The sequence below is a fragment of the Apostichopus japonicus genome, chromosome 14 (assembly GCF_037975245.1).
Source record: "Apostichopus japonicus isolate 1M-3 chromosome 14, ASM3797524v1, whole genome shotgun sequence".
Classification (NCBI taxonomy): domain Eukaryota; kingdom Metazoa; phylum Echinodermata; class Holothuroidea; order Aspidochirotida; family Stichopodidae; genus Apostichopus; species Apostichopus japonicus.
In genome coordinates this window covers 183,791-204,297 of record NC_092574.1, presented here as the reverse complement: position 1 = coordinate 204,297, position 20,507 = coordinate 183,791, and the positions used below count along the sequence as shown (strand labels likewise).

At 39.5% G+C, this 20,507-nt stretch overlaps 1 protein-coding gene and 1 long non-coding RNA gene across 2 annotated transcripts in view; one reads left to right on the top strand and one right to left on the bottom strand.

Moving 5' to 3' along the window:
• LOC139979390 (gamma-adducin-like) overlaps nt 1–20,507 on the bottom strand; it is a 481,086-nt gene that overhangs the window by 389,660 nt on the left and 70,919 nt on the right. The gene's annotated exons all lie outside the window — the stretch shown is intronic.
• LOC139979728 (uncharacterized) lies at nt 8,318–19,770 on the top strand. The gene is made up of 4 exons (XR_011797284.1): nt 8,318–8,842; nt 9,860–9,969; nt 10,808–10,900; nt 16,034–19,770. It is a non-coding gene; the product is annotated as an uncharacterized lncRNA (long non-coding RNA).

The window sequence follows — 20,507 nt, the reverse complement described above, 5'->3', positions numbered from 1 at the left end:
GGCTAACGAACGTCGCAGGACGTCGTTGCCGAGATCTCCAGCAGAAAAAGTATTCCAAAATTGGAACAAAATAAAATTTTCTGCTAAATGTTGTCTCAATTAGTGTCTCAAATAATACAATTTGCAAGATGTAGTGAAAACCACACTCTATTTAACCTCGGAGATCATTAGAGAGTAGAATATATAAGAGCTCCTCAAGGAACAGTGTCAACAGGTTGACGGTTGGTTATCCAATAACGGTTGGTTATCCAATTTTTTGACTTCATGAAGTCAGACCAACTTAAAATTGATCTCAAGGATTGGGCTTTTTGATAGGTCTATTTATATGTAGAGATATGCACTAGTTAATTGCAATTTCAGCCCTCCAAACTAGTGTAGGGATATGCACTAGTTAATTGCAATTTCAGCACTCCAAACTAGTATAGGGATATGCAATAGTTTATTTGCAATTTCAGCGCTCCAAACTAGTGTAGGGATATGCACTAGTTTATTTGCAATTTCAGCCCTCCAAACTAGTGTAGGGATATGCATTAATTTATTTGCAATGTGACCCTTCAAACTGGTGTAGGGATATGCACTAGTTTATTTGCAATTTCAGCCTTCAAAACTCCAGGAAGTTGCGGGTAAGGAACCTGAAAAAGTTTGTGGTCAGGACCATTGACAATGTAGTTTATACACGAAACCTAAGATTTATGTATATATCCAAAAAAATTTGTTATTTTTAATTAACTTTCCCTGCGTCAGTTTATCATCAAAAGCTCTATGAGGTAATAACATGTTTCATTTGTAACTTTTCTAAGATTTTGACTGATATGATGCTTTTTTTGTAGTTTGACGTGAAGTTAGGTGTTGCAGAAAATGTACGTTTGCAGTGTATGCTGAGGGCAGCTATGGAGACCAGGTACAATCAGGTAAGTTTGTTCCTCACTTTTTAAACATCTTAGGTCCAAGCATGTGTTATATTATGTGATATGCCTGCTACTACTGTACTAGATCCAATAATTATTTCAGTATGTGACAGAAGACGTTACAAGTATTCATATTTGCTTGCATTTCATTTTTATGTTGTAGGTGATTTCTGTTGGTATACAGCATAAGGCTAGATAGGTTGTACATATTCTGCAGTATTTGCCAGTACGCCCTCAGTTTTATCACAAGTTTTTGTAGTATAAGATGGCCGTGTCCATGTGTATGATAAAGGTAACTGTTGTGTTCATATTGTTGTTGGCGTTGGTACATAATAGTATTCCATGGCATTGGGATTAGTTGGTCATATGCACACTTAGAGTTGTAATAAATAAGCTGTATTGATTCCCTTTATCTATCATCTATTGACAAAGCAAATATTTTTTTAGATAGTTATGGATTTTGGACAAATTTAAGATTTTATATCTTATTTTTTTTTATCATATGTCGGTTATAGCCATGATTTTTAGAATAGAAGGTTAATTTTTGACATGAGAAGCATTGTGGGTTGCATGGCATAAGCATTTAAAAGAGCCTTCTACTCCTTAATATTAAAGGAGCCATTCACTCTTTAATATTTTCTGAGCATTAAAGGAGTGTTCCAACATTTAAAAGCTAGTTTATGATTTTATCAAGCATTGTTTATTACACATTTGTTTTCCTTTTCCTCCTATTTTTTGATGTAGAGCTTGCTAGTGGGGAACAAAATACCAGCGCTTAAAGAGAAAAACTGAGTTCTGCCTTCCCTTGCCATACTATATCTCCCCCCCCCCCCCCCTTGGATGTCGCAACCAGACTCCTCTAACCACCCAATCCTTTACATATAAACAATGTCCAATCAATTGCCAGGTAGTGTTTATAGAGTTATAGAACAACAGTGTTTGTTTCAATTATCTAGGAGACTTCTCTGCATATGCTGGTCTTCTCTACTGCTTTCAAATGCTAGCTAATGGCTAACTTGATCAATTGTCTTTCTTGATATAGTTTTGCCTTCTTTTGTGTAATCTAAATAATTAAGTCACTCACTGTTTTATTTAAAGGCAAAAATGAACTAAGGGATTTTTTTTGGATCAACAGATAACTTCTGGAGATGAGTAGAATAACCCCAATGTTGGATGCTTCTCGGCCAAAAGATGTTTTTCTCATCAACTTCAAAGCAGTTGCTACATATTGATAGATAGTGTTCAAAGTTAAAAGTCTGCGAAAGCAATAGTAATAATAAATCCAGACCAGGTACTAAATGCATTTAACATGTGCACACTTCGGCAGCCGCTGCTGTGAGTATCCACCTTTATAATTACTTTCATGATTCTTAGAGCAGGTTCCTTTTTTCTTTACTTGGATTTTGATCATTTTCTTTAACATCTTTAGCTTGACTTGTCACATTTCGATTTGTTTTGATTAATACCCAGTTGGCTTTATAAATTTGCTGACCACAAAAAAAAAAACTACCTTAAAAGCAATGATGTCATAGATTATGGAGGATTTTTAAATGTTCTTTGAATATTCAATATGTTTGCCTAGCATTACCCTTCCTGCAAGTTGTTGACCAAAGCAAATCTTTAAAAGCAAAGATGTCATAGAATATGGAGGATTTTGAATTTTTTGCTTTGAATCTTGACAGGTCTCAACTATGAAGTGTGGCCTTTTGTCGATGAGTCAAGAAGCCTTGATTTGTGGTGAGATCTCTACACTATGACTTCACGGGGATCGTGGTCGAGGAGGAACAGGAGGATCAAATCATCAAAAACAAGATCCTATTCTTGCATAACCATGGTATCGTCTGCTGTGGTGGGTCCATAGAGGAGGTGTACTTCCTATCCCTCAACTGTGTAGCAGCATGCGAGATACAGGTAAAGAATTAGCTGGACTTGGTCCAACGTGGTCGGATTGCTTGTAAAACTTAGCAGTGTGAGGCCAAATGTTCTCTGGTTATATTACAGTTTGTTCATTCTCCTCCATTTCAGAATATTTTCGAGACCTGTGAAATTTACAGAGTTTTCCTTTTTTAAGCTGTTTTCTAAAGAGCCGGGAATGGGGTAAGGGGGTTGAGGGATGAAAATGGACAAGATTAGTCAACTCCAAACACAAAGTAAATGGTATGGATTGAGTTAATCATTGTTATGACCCTCTCCTCTGAGAAAAGTTATCTGAAATTTTCAAACTGTTTCCAAACAATATAATCAATTTGGAATTTTTATTGTCTTGGGAATGATTGTATCTCCTAGCCTACACGGAACTTGATTTTGCCATTAGCGTAGTCTACTTCTGTATCAATATGTAGTCATTACACTCTTCTAACTCTCTCCACCTCTGAAGATTCTGCTTCTGTACAAACTTTTGTTTGCTTTTCTCCGAGTCAAACTAGGCTCTGAGTAACAGCAGAAAGTCACCTGCAATAGCAAAGCCTGCTCCATGAAATGAAAAGAACAGCGGTTGAAGAAGTATGTTTGACTGGAATAATTGCTAGTCTTGATGCGACTTGCCGACTCCAAATCGGATTTATGGATTTAGATTAAGGCATAGTAGGGAGATGTTTGCTTTCTAACATGTATGGGCACTAATAATGTTGACATTCATCGATAAAATTCCCATAATATTCTTTTTGATGTCTGACCCCAAGGGCAAGGTTACCCACCTGGGAGATGTGTTTCATTATTGACCTTGGAATCCAGGGTCTTTTGGCTACTGTAAAAGCTACCAGTTGAAGCTGTGGGAAAAATCTCACTTAGAGATCTTTTATGAAAGTCATAATTGAGTTTTCTATTTGTTTGTCTTGAAGGTTCAGCAACACACTTTACTAGTGGGTTGGGATTACAAGTGGTGGGGGAAGTGGGGGGTGTTGATGGGCAGGAATGGGAGTACTTGGTCCTCTCTTCTCCCTGCAGCATCAAGAGCTGGTTGTCTGGGTTTTGTCAACCTACAATTTTATCAATCGGTGTGTGTGTGGTTTTTTTTGTCGAGTCTGGGTAACAAATAATGGTCGTTACAAAGCGGATTATCTGCTTTCTAATAAAGCCACCCTTACCTTACACAAATATATTCGATAAGTATTCAAAAAGTATTCAAAGATTTCCTCAGTATTCAGAAAATTTACCATATAACACACAGTACAAAATAAGTATTCCAATACTAATATGAATAACTATAAGCCTTCCTCAGAGCCAAAATATGTAAATGAGTGAAGTATTCGAATACCTGTTAGGTATTCAAATAGGTATTCAAATAGGTATTCGAATAGGTATTCGAATAGGTATTCGAGTAGATTTGGAATAGCTATTTGAATACTTAGCTCATTTACATATAAGTATTCGCTCATTTAAATAATTTGGCTCTGACGAATACTTATAGTTACTCGAATACTTATTCGCTAGTATTCGAATACTTGTATGCTAATTAGTTACTTTATGAAGGCTTAACAGGTTTCTGAATACTTACTCAAATACTTATTGAATACTTGTATGCTAATCAGTTCCAAGTAAGGAGAGTTAGGAATTTGGCCAGCTTGTTGTCCTAGTTATTGATTAAAACTCTCCAAACAAATAATGAGAATAACCAGAATTCTGAAGTCTCCTTTTTTATGCAACAACTATAAAATTACAAAACAAAACAAAAATAAAATACAGCTTCTTCAATTTCATGTATCTTGTAGCATTCATGCACTTGTATGCAAACCGTTTGTTCATCTCTTGTGGCTGTGGCTCTGTCCACTGGTTTCTGCCACACATACTGTGAATGTACTCTGAACATAAAACAAATAGAAATAATTAATAATGATAGGGCACAAATAGACATTGGCACAATAACCACCCACCAGAAACGGAAAATATAATATATAATATTCAGTGCATAATGGACGTCGCAACGCGAGGGAGAGATGGGTGGCTTTAGACCCCACTTTTTTTGCAAGCAAGCATGTTTACACATGTCTTACAACATGTCACAAAGTTTATATATAACCTTACTAGCCCTCCCCCCCTGTAATAATTATTAAAATGATAAAAAATTTGGCCATTGCATATAACCACATATGAAAAACAGAAATGTAATCACATTAAACCCTGCATGCCCAACACTCAAATGTTTTGCATTTTTATAACGCTATTTCAATGGTAAGTAAAATCTCTGTAGTACGGTAAGAGAAACGTCAGACTTGAACGTGAAGTTTGACTAGGTAAAACTAGGAAACTAATCCAAGTACTGAATGTCCAAATAATTACCAAACATAGGTATTGCCCCATGCACCCATAGGAATAAGCTAAACTGTAGTAACCTTATAAGTTTAGGCCTAAACAAGAAATATTCTACACATGTAGCCTTGTCTTATTTTAATTTGATTATTAATTTTATTAACTGCAAATATGCTGTTTATCGTTGCACAAGACAGGATAAAATTAGAAGTTGATCTTGGTTATTGTGCCACTGTCAGAAAGTTTCATATGATTACACATAGAATTGAAACAGAAAAAAGGTCAACATACCACTTATTTTGATGATTTTTCTAGAATACGGCCGCTTTCCTCTCCACTTTATCAAGCAGACTGCATTTTCAGTTGCATTTTCTTTGTCCATCACCGACTCTGTACTAACTTGTTGATCTTTCATCCAATAAATAACACATTTTTTAGGCTTGGTCTTCTTCGATGGGTCAACAATATTTTCCATATTCTTGGATAACTGCAGCAAGTTCTGAACATCCATTATTGGATATTTAGGCCTAGGCCTATCGCTGTGGGATAAAATTTATTTTCTTCCAAGTTTCAGTCTAATGTTAATAAAGTTCAGTCGGGCTGCAAGGACTGGAATAAATTTAGTCCGACTCAAAAACTGAAACATTTATTTCTGCGAACTCAAATTCAATCTGCTAATAAAAGTTGAATAAAATTCAAGAGGAATAAATATCTGTTCAAAAGGGAGTATTAAGCACAGAATACTAAAACAGTAAGTCTATGAATATGATCGATGAGATTTTGGAAAGGCTTCAGTTTTCAATCCTCCGCGGTATATTCAAATACTGCCGTGCCTGTGCACTTCACCTTGGCCAGAAAGCGTATTATAAATACTAATGTGATGACACTAACATCATGAAAGGAAAGCTGGGATGCTCCTGAGGGTCTTTGTTAGTTTGATGAGCTCAGCTTGTGCCCGCAGGCGTCCACAGGATTCTGTATCAAATCGTTTGGAGAAGAGGCTTATAAACACAAACATCCGTTTTCCTGATAGTGTTACAATGCTTCTATTGTACCTCATACATATTGTACATAATGCTTTTGCCTGTTTGCTATCAAGGTGCTTTGCAGAATCCAGGCATTGGTTATATTCACCATAGAGAAGTTGACATCTTTTTGTTCATTAAAGAGCAAATAATCAAATAGCCAAGTTTGGTCCAGTTTTGTTGACAGACAAAAAAATGTTGTTGGATAGGAACAAATGAAGTATTATTGCCCAGACAGACAGTTGGCTCAAATATTTGCCTGTTGAAGGAGAAGTGCATTTCTGTGCTTGTTCTGTAATGGCAGTATTTAGCTCTTTTGTCCCTTGACAGAGAGATGGAAGACAAAATGCTTCAATTGAGAAGGATTCAAAGGTTTCATCAAAAGGACGAAATTTCAAACCAGATTTAAGCTAAAAACGACTCTTTAGTGGGTCTTGTATTTTTGAAGCATAAATGCCAAACGGATGGTTTCTTCGGCAAATCATGTACGATTTTGTCGTCCGCTTATATGAAATTGTTGAGTTTCATTCTTCGGATGGCATATACAAGATGACAAATATAAGAATCTCCTTAGTAGTGTTAGGACCAGCAGAGCAAAGTCGGCAACGAGAAACGACAAAGGAGGAATAAGAGAGATTAAAAGAGTCGCTCGTAAGACTTGTGTTCGATAATGTAGCAACAAACTGCATTCAAACGCTTTACCGTATGCTAATTATTCGTGACAGATACATGCCGTAGGCCTGGATAATGTCATCCACCTACCGGATGAAGTCAGAGACAAGGTCGGCGAAGCGACTGCCAAGGACGCAGGTGGGGTCAGTGAGACAGGACACAAACTGAAGGTCGGTAAACTGGAGTTTGAAGCCATGATGAGACATTTGGACAATATGGTAAGATTTTAAAATGCAAAAATTCCAACTCACTTGGCCTGCAACGTCTGTGCAGCAGACCAACTAGCCTTATTTGCATTTAAAGATCTGGGCAAACATAGCAAGCATTTACTATGCTAATTGCCAACCGATGGCGTCGCTAGTTAACGTATGAGGTTTTTGATCATATGTGTACCAAGCTAATACGCTTTATTAAGTGAGATAATTCAGTGAGAAGTGAGTTGTAGGAAGTCAGTGTGGATAAGCAGGTAGCTTCGTTCAGTCAAAGTAAACAGCTGTGACGTATCAGGATGGTTGGATACACCATTCGATTTGATTTGTGTCTTACTTGAAACTCTAATTGTTACAGCTTGATACTCTCTTAGATTCACTATATATATATATATATATATATATATATATATATATATATATATATATATATATATATATATATATATATATATATATATATATATATATATATATATATATATATACAAGGGCGTAGGAACCGGGGGGGCTGGGGGGGCGCCAGCCTCCCCAGTGAAAAATGTGGAGGGGCGGAAGTATCATTCCGCCCCCCCGCTTCGCAAGTCAGAAAACCCCTTTTTCATTTCCATATGAGAAAAAAAATCTCATTTGGAGCACCAAATTGCATCTAAGGCCTGGTGAAAATACAAAATTAAGTTTACAAAATGGAGTGGGTGTTGAAGTGTGCTATATTGCACCAAATTGCATCTGAGGCTATCTGGAAATGCAAAAAAATCCAAAGGGGGGCACCCCCTCCCCTTAGACCCCTCCCCCAGGCCGGCCATCAGTCTTCAGCCCCCCCACTCAAAAGTACCTTCCTACGCCACTGTATATATATATATATATATATATATATATATATATATATATATATATATATATATATATATATATATATATATATATATATATATATATATATATATATATATATAGTATTGGCAAGCTCTTGACTTAATAATCAGAATGGTTTCATACGCTATTGAACATAATCGATACTTTATCGGTTTGGGGAACTTCATGAAGCTCCCCCATGTGATCTGTTGCACACCCCACCCATTTTGAAAATATTTTCAAGATCACCTGCATCCAAAATTGTGCAATATTTCATGGAAATGGCATAGAAACGGAATGTTCCAATTAGTTTGTCCTGAATGCACCAAAGACAGCGAATGTGTGAGATTTTCAAAGAGATACTTGTGGAAGACTTGATATGTAATCATTTCATAAGTAAAACAACAAAGATGGAGGAATGTTGTGCTGCTGATGTTAGATGTAAGAGTGACTTAGATCTGCAACCAGCACAAAAATTTGATCACAGGAACTTTTTAATTTGTTACAGGGTTACATAACAGGCAACGTGTACGGCCAGCCGTTTGTGAGACACGAACTGAAGCCCAAGAGCGACGTCGCCTACCCAGCCGCCTCCACCAACTTCATCTACATCTACGACAACGAATTTGAGAAGAGCAGATACGAGTCACCGATCAAGATGTTGAACAGGAGGCAGGCAGAGGAGAAGACGAAATGGCTGAACACGCCAAACACATACTCCAAGGTGAAGGTAGCCCAAGAGTACGCCAACTGGGGAGAGGAAGGGGAAGACGAGGGCTACAAGACAAAGATACACCTGAGTAGTAGTGACATGTAATTGGTGGTAGGCACATCATCTGTTTGACAGAATCACCCGACACAATCCTTAATTTTGGGCAATTTGGGGACTTTGACAATTCAAGACATCAAAGAGGCACTTGCCAAGGTGATGAAAATGTTTTGATTTTAGCACTTTCCAGAAACAAAAAAATATAAATCTAAAATGTCCTACAGATGGAATTATCAGAAGTTAGTCATCCTTTGTTTGTTTGCTATTTATTTAGCAAATGTTTGATCTTTTCAGAGGGAGAACAAGGATAGAAGGGTTGTTGGGGGGAGGGGGAAGCGTGATTGTCACCATTCTGGACAATGTGATCCGGGGCGGTGATTTGTTTCAAATATTGATGGGGTACATTTGCTTGGGTGCAGGTGCGTAGCAACTTTCATCCCCCAAATTGTTCTCGCGCTTTGTGATATTTTGTATATTACTAACTAAGCGGAGCGCCACCATCGGTTGGCAAGCAGCGTACAAGAAAATTTCTGGTTTTGATAGCCCCCAGATCACCGAAAATGGCACTTCTCAGGCTTGAAAATGACCAACCAGATGTACACTTTTGCCTGAGAACCAAGTTTTTTCCAAATAGTTTTTTTTTTCATCCATTACCTATTTTAAGATTGACACCAGTCACACATCATGTTGGACCTCATTGCATCTCCTGTGGATCATTGCTTTTGTAGGTAATACTACGTAACGGCCCAAAATACCCGTCAGCCCCACTTTTCAAGGTTTTAAAGCCCATTATTTGTTCAGAATTTGAATAAAAAATTCACTTCAAACATGCCCATAATGTTGCACAAAGTATCATCTATGGACAACCAATATATAGAAAAAAAACCTTCAACCCCTAACAGACCTGTCAAAATTGCACGAGTAGAGGTAAGTATGATGAAGAATGTTGGTCAGGGAAGTTTCGAAAATTCAGACACAGTTAATGATATTAAAACCTCTTATAACAGCTACTATAAAACTTCCATATCATAAAAAAAAAAACAAAAAAAAAATTTGAGGGGGGGAGCGGTCTCCCCCTTCGCCCCCTGGCTACGCTCCTGCGGTTAGAAATCTTGTAGGAAACAGGCCAAATGGAAACCCAGTAACTCTTCTCTCTGGTTACATTTTTCACAGTGGGTAGGTGACAAGGACCCCAAGAGTGGTGATGCAGTCGCTATCACCGATCCACAACAGTTTGCAAGACAGGGACAAGGTCATAAGGAGTACAAGAAGAAGGTTAAACTGTACGTTGATGACGTTATACACTGTTATTTCTAATTGATTGTTTTATTTTTGTTATTTGTCACCACTTTCTCCTTCCTCTCACTTCTTTCCCATTTTTTCGCCTTTCCCCTAATTCGGTCTTCCGAGGAGTGAATGATGTATCTGGTATGTTATAGAAAAAGTGGTAAAAAAAAAGATAATGTAAAAGTGTATCAGTGGGTGTTGCCCTGGATTCGTTGAAGCGGACTCCGCACGTAGGTAGGGTTCTCCCCTTGGAGGGAGCGGAATCCCCATTTAGGGAGCCATTTCCACATGTAGGGAGGGTTCACCCAAGAAAGTTTTTTAAGATGTGGTATTTACTACTTTGTATTTTTATGGTAGGTTGAAGCGGGTGGGTGTATATTTCCTCACGCCCCCGACCCCCTTCCCACCCAGGATCATTTTACACACAGCAGACCCTTAGCCAGCCTCAAAAATTTGCTGTGAGAACTTTAAACATTCTTAAATCTCTCCTCCTTAGTATCACTATTCAATGTCCTTAGTGTTATGTTATGTGTCTTCTTAGTGCTATGTTATGTGTTCTGTCATTCTGACATCTTTGATAGATGTCCCAAAGAGTGTCTGCCGGTGAAGTTTCCGTAACCATATTACCCAGAAATGAAAATTTGATGAGGTCACACCTGCATCCAACAGAACGAGGTATTTAGCACTCATGCCACATGCTCCTTGCAGCTGGTGCCAGGACCGCGGTGGCAAAAGGCATGAATTTTTAATGCCTCATCCTTAATGGCAGAGAGACTATGAATAGAAGTGTTATAATGTTACCAACGAGGATGTTGTCTACTCTTTGAATTTCAGATTAGGCAAGAGCGTTTTGGGGATAAGACACACCCTGGACCCATCTCTGAAGTTCTGGCAGGTATAACTTATGGAGATGCTTGCAGAACACAGGTGCATTGGAATTTTCCTTGTCTCTGGCCCCCCTACCTTCCATTCTTCTCCCCACCCCCCACCCCCTCTGCATTTATCTATTAAGTCCACATTCGCAAAGGATATCTCTTGTTTTAGATTATGAAGAGCAGAGCCACCCACCTATTTCTGTTTATAGATTGTTTATGATTTGCATACTAGTATAAAGTATACCGACTAAGTTCAGTAGTATGTCAGCTGATAAGGTTTTTGTTTCATGGACAAGACCGTAATAAGTTGGTGTAGGGTTATATAGCAGTTGTACGGGTATGCTACTGTAGACAAGGACAGAATAAAGCGCCCTCGCTACCTGTTGTGTTCTAACGCGTCTCATACCAGCACAACAGTGTCCTGTTTCATTGAAGCTTTTACACTGGTTCGAGAGTAAACCACTTGTATCAGCCCGATGACCCTCTAATAATATTGTAAACATTGATCAAGATCTAATAATATGGTAAAGTTTGATCAAGGTACCAGTTTACTTAAGAATAGAAAGTCTTTTTTTTTTCTGTCTGTAGTTAGGTAATAGCTTGGCTGGCCTATCCCCCAATCCCAACACTTATTTTTATGTTATTTGATTAAGCATTATCTTGACTGCACCTACCAATGGGCTGCCAAAGACTTAAGTATCCTTGCTTAGAAAAATTGTAAAAATCTTCATCATTAATCCAAAACAAGCACTAAGTAATAGAAAGAGAGAAAATAAAAGGAAGGGGGGGGGGGCAATTTTGTTTTATCAATGTGCCTGGTGTGACAGTCGTTAGGATACGATTCATGTGTACTTATTAAAGTGTGGTGAAAATGACGGATGGTCTCCACATTCCTGCCGTTAGGTTCTATGTAAGTAATATCAGTGAATGTACCACAAGAAAGTACATGAACTACAGGGAAAAGTTGAGATATTAGCCCTCCTCCCACCACCCCTGCACTCCACCCAGTAAAATGTGTGGGTAAATTGACACTGAAGCTAGTAATTGGACATGCCACTGGAGTTGCACTTCATGTTAAAATCAATAGGTTGAACAAACTTCCATTGATAAGATCGAATTAATTGATCAATCTCAACTTACTGAAGCCAGCTTACTCGGAAACAAATATCTTTCAGTTATGGCTTGTTTTGATATTCTTCATTAATGATTACACAAAGTGATTGGTTTTAAGTGTAGAAATCATGTCACCTTTTATGTGAGTCATAAATCAATGCTTTGCTTTACTTTTGTTGGTGAACTCGGTTTGATCAGTGCTGTTCTACCCAACCTCTACCCCCACCTATCCCCACCCCCCAAATTGCAGTTGTTTTCGGATTGGTTTGACTAGACTCACATGTTTGAAAGACTTGCCTGCAGCTTTTGTTTACTTTTCATTTGAGTGTTTTGTTTTGAATTTATTTTTGAAGTGATATTGTTTTCGTAAGCTTCACTTTCACCCTTTTTTGCATGAAAAAATGTTTTTATGGTAATGTGTGTATCTTTGCTGAACATCAGAAAGAAAAAAAATACAAGAAGATAATTTCATAATGAAACTATAGTTTAGAGAATTAATACCCAAGAGATTCTCAAAGAATATTATTTTAGATTTGCCAGATTTTCTGAAAACATCGGTTCTGATCCTGCCAGACTCTATGTTTATTGTTCAGTTAAAGTAGCATTCAGCTTGAAAAATCTCAATAAAACACCAAACCATGTATTCCATATCAAATACGAACATAATCGATGTGCAAATGATAGAAATTACACAAAGAGGAAGTTTTAACCTCCGACTATGTCCATATTAGCTGTTAGCGTTAGTCTTTACCATGTTTTCACTGTTTCTAGTTTTAGTGGTTGACTAACAAACAGTTTAAAACAAAAAAAATGGGGAAAAAAGTGCTCCTTTAATCTAAATTGCCTGCATGGAATATAGCTCCACTTTTAGTCAAATTACAGTAGTGCATGTCACCTTTAAACCCTGTCATTCTTCAATCTCCTTAAACTAGATCCCCCAAAATTGCTTGACTTTCTCTCCAAACTACGATGTTGCCTCAACCAAAAAGAGGGGAGAAAGGAGAAACTGTTTTCTTTCTTAATTCAGCCATCTTTTTGGGCATTTGCTACAATGATGTGATTTTGCTGTGACGTTGTCACAACTTGTCACAACGTGTCACAAGTCTGTATTTACTCTGTCGTTGTCGTTGATGTTGTTGCAAGTTTTGGTTTCCTTCCCCACTCGGTCGACCAGGATGCGCCACTGTCGGATTCTCGTGACGGTATGTAACCAGGTCAACAGGAATAGGAAATAAATTTAATAACAAAACAAGGACAATAGCGCATCTTGGGAATAAAAGCAACCGAAATATCATCATTTTGTCACGGTGGATTTATATTGCAGACTTGAGGTTTCTGTATTATCTATGAGGACATTATTAGAACAAACATCAGTAGCAACTGAAGTTCTCTCTCACCCTGTTTACTTCATCCATTTTCATTTTTCTTGGTGGTGAAGGGTGATGGGTGTGGGGAAGTGGGGGGTTAAATGCCACCCTGAATATTTAAAATATGCAAAATTCTTAAAACCACAGAAAGATCAAATGTAAGAGAGGATCAAGATGTCTTACTTGACTTTTCATATAGCAGAAGGGACAGAGGTGATCAGGCTAATTAGCCATGTGAAGTTGCACCTCTTTGGGCGTGGGTCGGAGGGGGAGAAATACACCAAGGGTTTCGTACAGAAATATTGCATAATATTGCCTTCACCTGGTGGTAATTAGAATTGAATGAAAAGTGTAGTACGTTAAATGCTACTTCACAAAATTGACTGATCTTTTAGCTTTGAATGCAGTCTTCGTCTCTGAAATGCTCTCTCAACCGATTCTCCATTCAGTGATAAAAGGACATCTGGATTCAACTTTAAGTCTCTGCTTGTTTGTTTGTTTCTGTCCTCTCTAAATATGAAAGTCTCAATATCTGTCCCATCCATGTTTTGCCATGCCAAGCATCATATATTTACAGACTAATTGCACCCATTTCGACAGTGCTGAAGTAAAACTCTTTAAAGTGTTTTTAGGGAACTATCTAGTAGCTACTTGACCCGACTGTCAACTTATTTTCTATGGTATCAATTTTTCTTTAAATCCATTCGGATATGGGTATTTTGAGTTTTTCATACGACGTAAACACAAACAAAAATGTTGGTCATGAATAGCACACAGCTCCTCTGTTTTTACTTACATTTCAAAACTGAGTAAATTGGTTGGCTTTATAACTTGCCTCGTAGTTGTGTTCTGATGAATATCCTTCATTGTTTGTACTTACTTTCATGTGATATTTAGGTATAAAGCCCCATTATGCCTTCCATTATAAACACGAACAAACTGTTCCCTAACCCTAGTTTGGTACCATTGTGTAGTTAATAAGCAGACAATCTTGTAGGTGCATTGTTTGCCAAATATTTTGGCTGAATCTCAGAGAACGAGCGAGAATAGAAACCTCCAAAACATTATTATTCAGACCGTCCAGATGGAATGCATAGTGAGACTTTAACATCAAAGGACAAGATGTACAGTGACCTTTGAGTTAATGTTATATATTCTTTGATGGTATGATATTCCTTTTATTACCCTTATATTTCTTACATCATGGTGAAGCGTGTAAAACCTACCTTTATAATCCCCACCGGTTTCATACACAGTGTATCAAAGACTGGAACAGTATGAACTATCTTTTTAACTGTTTCCATTCATTTAGAAGATAGTGTGCTTAACAGGTCCCATTGGCCCCAGTAAGCTTTTGCCGCCCTATCTAACCCACTAATCTGCTCCCAGGGAGGACGAGAACCACTCTCCTTCCAATTCAACACTGGCCCAATATTACTATCCTTTAGTTGGTACCCCCTGAGCTGCTCCTTGGTACAGCTCTCAACCTAATTAGAGTCCGCCGTAACTATGTTGCATAACCCTGGGGTCTCTTTCGGAGGGTTGGCAGGCAATGCTCCGGAATGCACCATGGGGGGATCACTTCTCGACAAAGCGTCTGCATTGGCATGCACTCTGCCAGGCCTAGTTTCTATCTGAAAATCATATGTGCCCAGCACTTCCAGCCACCTAGCTACCTGACCCTCGGGGGATTTAAAGTTATACAACCAACGGAGGGAGCCATGATCCGTGCGTAACAAAAATTTCCTGCCATAAAGGTAGTGGCGGAAATTCTTAATAAAAGTTACAACAGCAAGAAGCTCTCTACGTGTTATGGAATACTTCTTTTCACTACTGCTTAGCGTAAGACTGGCATAGGCCGCAGGATGTTCTTCACCCCGAATGGTCTGAGACAACACAGCCCCTATTGCTGTATTGCTAGCATCAGTATCAAGGATAAACATCTGACTAAAATTTGGGTAGGCTAATGCGGGAGCTGTCATCAGTTTAGATTTCAGAGTCTGAAATCTTTCTTCACACTCCTCAGACCACAGAAACCTTTGGCCTTTCTTTGTTAGTGCATGTAGGGGACTGGCAATTTCTGCAAAGTTCCTAATAAATTTCCTGTAATAGGAACACAGTCCCAGAAATCCCCTTAGTTGCTTCAGTACGTGTTGTGGGATGGGGCCAATCTGTGATTGCTTCGATCTTACTGGGATCGGTACCCACCCCGTGATCAGAGACAATGTGACCTAAATACTTGACTTCCTTTTTGAGCAAGTCACACTTGGAAGGCTTAAGCTTCAACCCTGCCCCCTTAATCGGTCGAAAACTTCTCCTAGGCGTACTAAATGCTCCTCTATCGTGGTGGCATATATTATGATATCATCGATATATATAAGACATATTTGCCAATGTAACTCACAAAGTACTTGCTCCATTAATCTCTGAAAAGTGGCAGGGGCGTTGCACAATCCAAAAGGTAACACATTAAACTCATAAAGACCACTACCCATTGAGAAGGCTGTCTTCTCCCTGTCTCTACGGTCCATTTCGACTTGCCAGTACCCACTTTTTAGATCAAGGGTAGAAAACCACTTAGCCCCTGGCAATGCATCTAAGCTATCATCTATCCTAGGCAATGGAAAGGCGTCTTTATTAGTAACGTCATTTTACCTACGATAGTCTATACAAAACCACAAAGAGCCATCTTTCTTTTTCACTAGAACCACTGGGGAGGACCACGCACTCTTAGAAGGAGAAATGACGCCTTGCGTCAACATCTCATTCACTTCGGCCTGTGCTTCTACCTGTTTATGAAAGGGGAGTCTCCTAGAGAGTATCAACTAAAGCAAGTCCAACCATAACATGGCGGCTTTCAGGCACTCCAGGTTTAGTTTCCAGTAGGCCTGGCCCATTCAGCTTCTCCGGGGGCACTCCATACATCAATTCTAACACCCCTGACACCATAATCTCGCTCTCTGCAGGGATAAAGACTGTCTCAACCAGTGCTACCCTAACTGGCTGATCCAGTGGAGTCTCACAAAGAGGAACAGCTAAGCGGGTCCTACCAACAAACAATAGGGGTTCACCTCCCAATTGTATCAAACATTCATGTTCTCAAAAGTCAATTCCAAGTAAACCAGGGGCAGTGATACCGCCAACTAGGACTTGCACTGGAATCTTCAGGGTGTGAAATTTGAAGGTTAAGTTACATTTACCTTTTACTTGGAGTGGCCTACCATCAACATCGGCAAAACTGGCTCCCGTCTCAGTAAGTGGAGCCAAATTACCTGCAGAGCATAAATGCTCCCATGTCTGAACACTAATGATGGTAGTACCAGCGCCAGTATCTACTAAAAAAGCAATCTCGGTATTAGAGATACATATATTTGCACACAAAGCTCCCCCTGACTTGACCTTCTCCCCATTTCCAAAACGTTGCAGGGCTTCAATTTGCTCAGTCGAGGGGCACCCCTCATCCCCGACTGACTCTAGTTTCCCGATCCCTGTCTACTTGGCTTAGAGGGACAGTACCGGCTAATGTGACCTAACTGCCCACACCTCCAACACTGCATGGGACCAGGCCCAGACCCAGTCAAAGGGGGTGGCGCTGGCGGACCTTGCTGAACAAATTGACTTAACCTAGCATTGTCCTCCAAACCTTTTCCCAATTGTACTTCCAGCCTATCCAATCTTTCAGTAATTCCGCCAACCGTATCCGACGATGCCGAAACAGTATAGACAGAACGCCGGGGTTTCATCACTCCCTCTGCCTGGTCAATAGCCTCCATCTCAAGGGCAAGATGCAGAGTATTTTCTATTGTCTTGGGTCTACCCCTTCGAACAACAATCCTAGCCAAGGGTGCAGTGAAAAAAGTGGAGGGGCGGAAGTATCATTCCGCCCCCCCCCCCCCCCCACTTCGCAAGTCAGAAAACCCCTTTTCATTTCCAAATGAGAAAAAAATCTCATTTGGAGCATCAAATTGCATCTAAGGCCAGGTGAAAATACAAAATTAAGTTTACAAAACGGAGTGGGTGTTGAAGTGTGCTATATTGCACCAAATTGCATCTGAGACCACCTGGAAATGCAAAAAATTCCAAAGGGGAGGGGGTGTCCCCCTCCCCTTAGACCCCTCCCCCAGGCCGGCCATCAATCTTCAGCCCCCCTACTCAAAAGTACCTTCCTACGCCACTGATCCTAGCATCCCTGTCACGTAAAGCACCCAAAAAAGACTCTAGAGCTAACTCGTCATGTGCTCGCATATCAAGGCCGGGATAAGCCTCTATCACTTCCCGACGGATTGAAGAGCACAGCCCAGGTAAGGTCTCACCCTCTGCCCGTACTCTAGATCTTAATTTTGCCCTTCTAGCGCTAGTCAGGGCTGCTGGAGCAAAAAATCTAGAAAGTGCGTTTACAGTGGTCTCATAACTACCACGGTCTGTAGATGATAGTCCCATATATACCTCCTGGGCGTGCCCAGTTAACTTAGCTACCAGGATTTTTGATTTTTCTAATTCCGTCCACCCATTAATCTCCGCACAGACTGTAAAATGAGTCAGCTAATGATCCCACTTTCTTCTCCCATCATAACTATCTGGCATAATAATAGGTTTACGGAATGAGTCACCTAAGGCATTTGAATTACGAACCCCTCTGCCTGGCGAAGTACCCCTATTATATAACCAATCCCTATCCCTGGTAATTGACAAACCTCAGCTTCTCTCTCCAGTGCCTCTATCTCGGCAATAAGCCTCTCCACAGAGTCCCCCTCGCTCTCTCGTCGTGCAGCCATCTCGCCTCCTTCCAGAAACCAGGCTTACTTAAAGGTAAAGAAACTTGGTATGATATTAAATTGTCAAAATAAAACTAACTCGCAAATACCATGGGGCTCCAAAGCCCTGCCAGCAAACTTGAAATAGGGAGGTGGGGTGACAAAAATAATCCCACTTCTGACACCAATTTCTGTAACGCCCTTGTACCCCGGCCGAGCGGTAGCGTGGGAAATCAGGCAGCTGGGGGCCACCTGATGTCAGGGCAGGGGAAGGGGTGAGGCGAAGACTTATGCTAGCAGGGCTTGAACCAATACACAAAAAAGAGAGAAGAATATAGTTAAAGAGAACTGGGTCTCAAATCAACAATTTAATAGCTTAATTAACTTTAAACATACACTTAACAAAAATAAGGCAGTGACTTTCTGCCGTACACAAATATAAAAGCAAACAACGTTCCGGGCAGAGATTCAGTTTAAATAAATAACAAATACACTACATACCAGGGCGTGGGCAGCACGGCTCTTAAGAATCACGAGAGTGAATACCTGACACGTGGCGCCAACGGCAGACTAAAGAAATACTGCCTAATGTGGTCCCGCCCCGATTAACTTCTGCAATACCTCCGGGGAGAGCCCTAATTTGACCCTACCTCCGGAGTCTATAACATGCAAAGAAGCCAACCAGGACGGGAAATTATTAGTTGTACAATACAAAAGGAATCGCGCCCGGTAGTCAGCCCTCACTCCCGGACCCGCTCTCTAAAATAAATGAACCTTGCCTTTAAAATAATACTATACTCTAATTGCCGTGCTGCTCACCGCTGGTCTCCAGTTCTCTGCCCGAACTTCAACGAAATAAATTAAGTGTCCACAAAACAAAATACATAAGAAAAACAACGTCTTAATTAAACAAGGTAAAGAGAGCAAGTGAAAGTACAATAGATAAACGGTAAACAGAACAACTCGCGTAATAAAAGAGCGAATGCCTGGAATGCTGGTGATGGCAGACGACGGGGAGAGCGAAAGAGACCTGCATAATAAAACAAAAGTAAATGGAATGGTGAATGAATGGACAACAAATCGCAGGGTAAATTATTCAAACAAAACGGGAAAACATATTCTTAGTAGCCCTGGGCGCATTCTAAATACAGGGTACACGCATCCCGAACAACCCAGGGCGTAACAATAGTACAGTATTCAAATGGTAGCCTTTACTGTAGAGTTGTTAACTCTATTGTTCACTCTGATAGTTGAGTATAATTAAGTTACATAATATATGCTGCAAGACACTTGGGGCGATATTTTATGAAGGAAGTACGTTCCTTTGTAGCTACTTGTTCTGTTTGCTATATGATCTAACTGTTAACAATGAATTATTTGACAACCTGTACGCTTTATTTTCACACTCAAATGAGTACTTATTAATGATTACCCACGTTGTTGATTATTATAGATGTGATTGAACACACAATATCACAACCTAATTAAAAGGCTTGTATTAGTATACATCTCTCTCCAGAGGCTCCAGTTCACTGTACTTTGATCAAGGGATGTCATTTTCTTATCATGTTTTCAGTTTTAGTACTTTTATCTTTTATGTTACTGTTTAATTATCATTCAATTATGGTGTGTATGTATGCTGTTGATAAATAAAAAGGATTCCAGCTTCCACGGAGTGGTAAAATAAATGGCTGTCCTTTGAGTTTCTTATAAAGCAAAGATTTATATCAGAGCTGTAACATTATGTAAATGTGGTTTTCTGTTTCTTAATCGATCTTGGTGTCCAATTGCACTACACATCCAACAAATGCAGATACCCCCTCCAACCATACCAAAGATAAGAATGGGGTTACACGGCCCTTGTAATAATAATAATGAGCAGTTATTTTTACAAAGCTTAACCAAACACAAATGTGGGAGAAGCCCGCGCACAGGCGTATGGATCACAACTTACACTACGGGTGGCTTTCAATTCAACATTTTATATAAAATTTAGAAACTCATTTCAGATGGGAAAACTGTAGACTGCTCATGGATGATAAACCCACCTTACATAGAACCTCCTGATTGCCAAACCTCATTGCTTCAAATGCCATTGTCTTTATCCACTCGATCACAGCACCAGTGGTTCATCCTAGATGAAACCTAGCTGGCAGAGGGAGGGGGGGGGGGGGGCACCTAAGATACAGTTACAGCAACTGAAGTAGATATAACTTTTGATTCTATTAAAATTTAGCAAACCTCTCCATTACCCAACCTCTACTTCAAGACATGCATAAGGAACAGATGCTCTAGAACTCTGCACAAAAAGGTAAGACTGTACTTTAAGAACAAAACCTCTACATGGATCAGAGAAACAGTGAATTTCATTTAATACCTTCATTTATATTGGGGAATGGGTTAAAAATTCAGACAGTTTATCTAA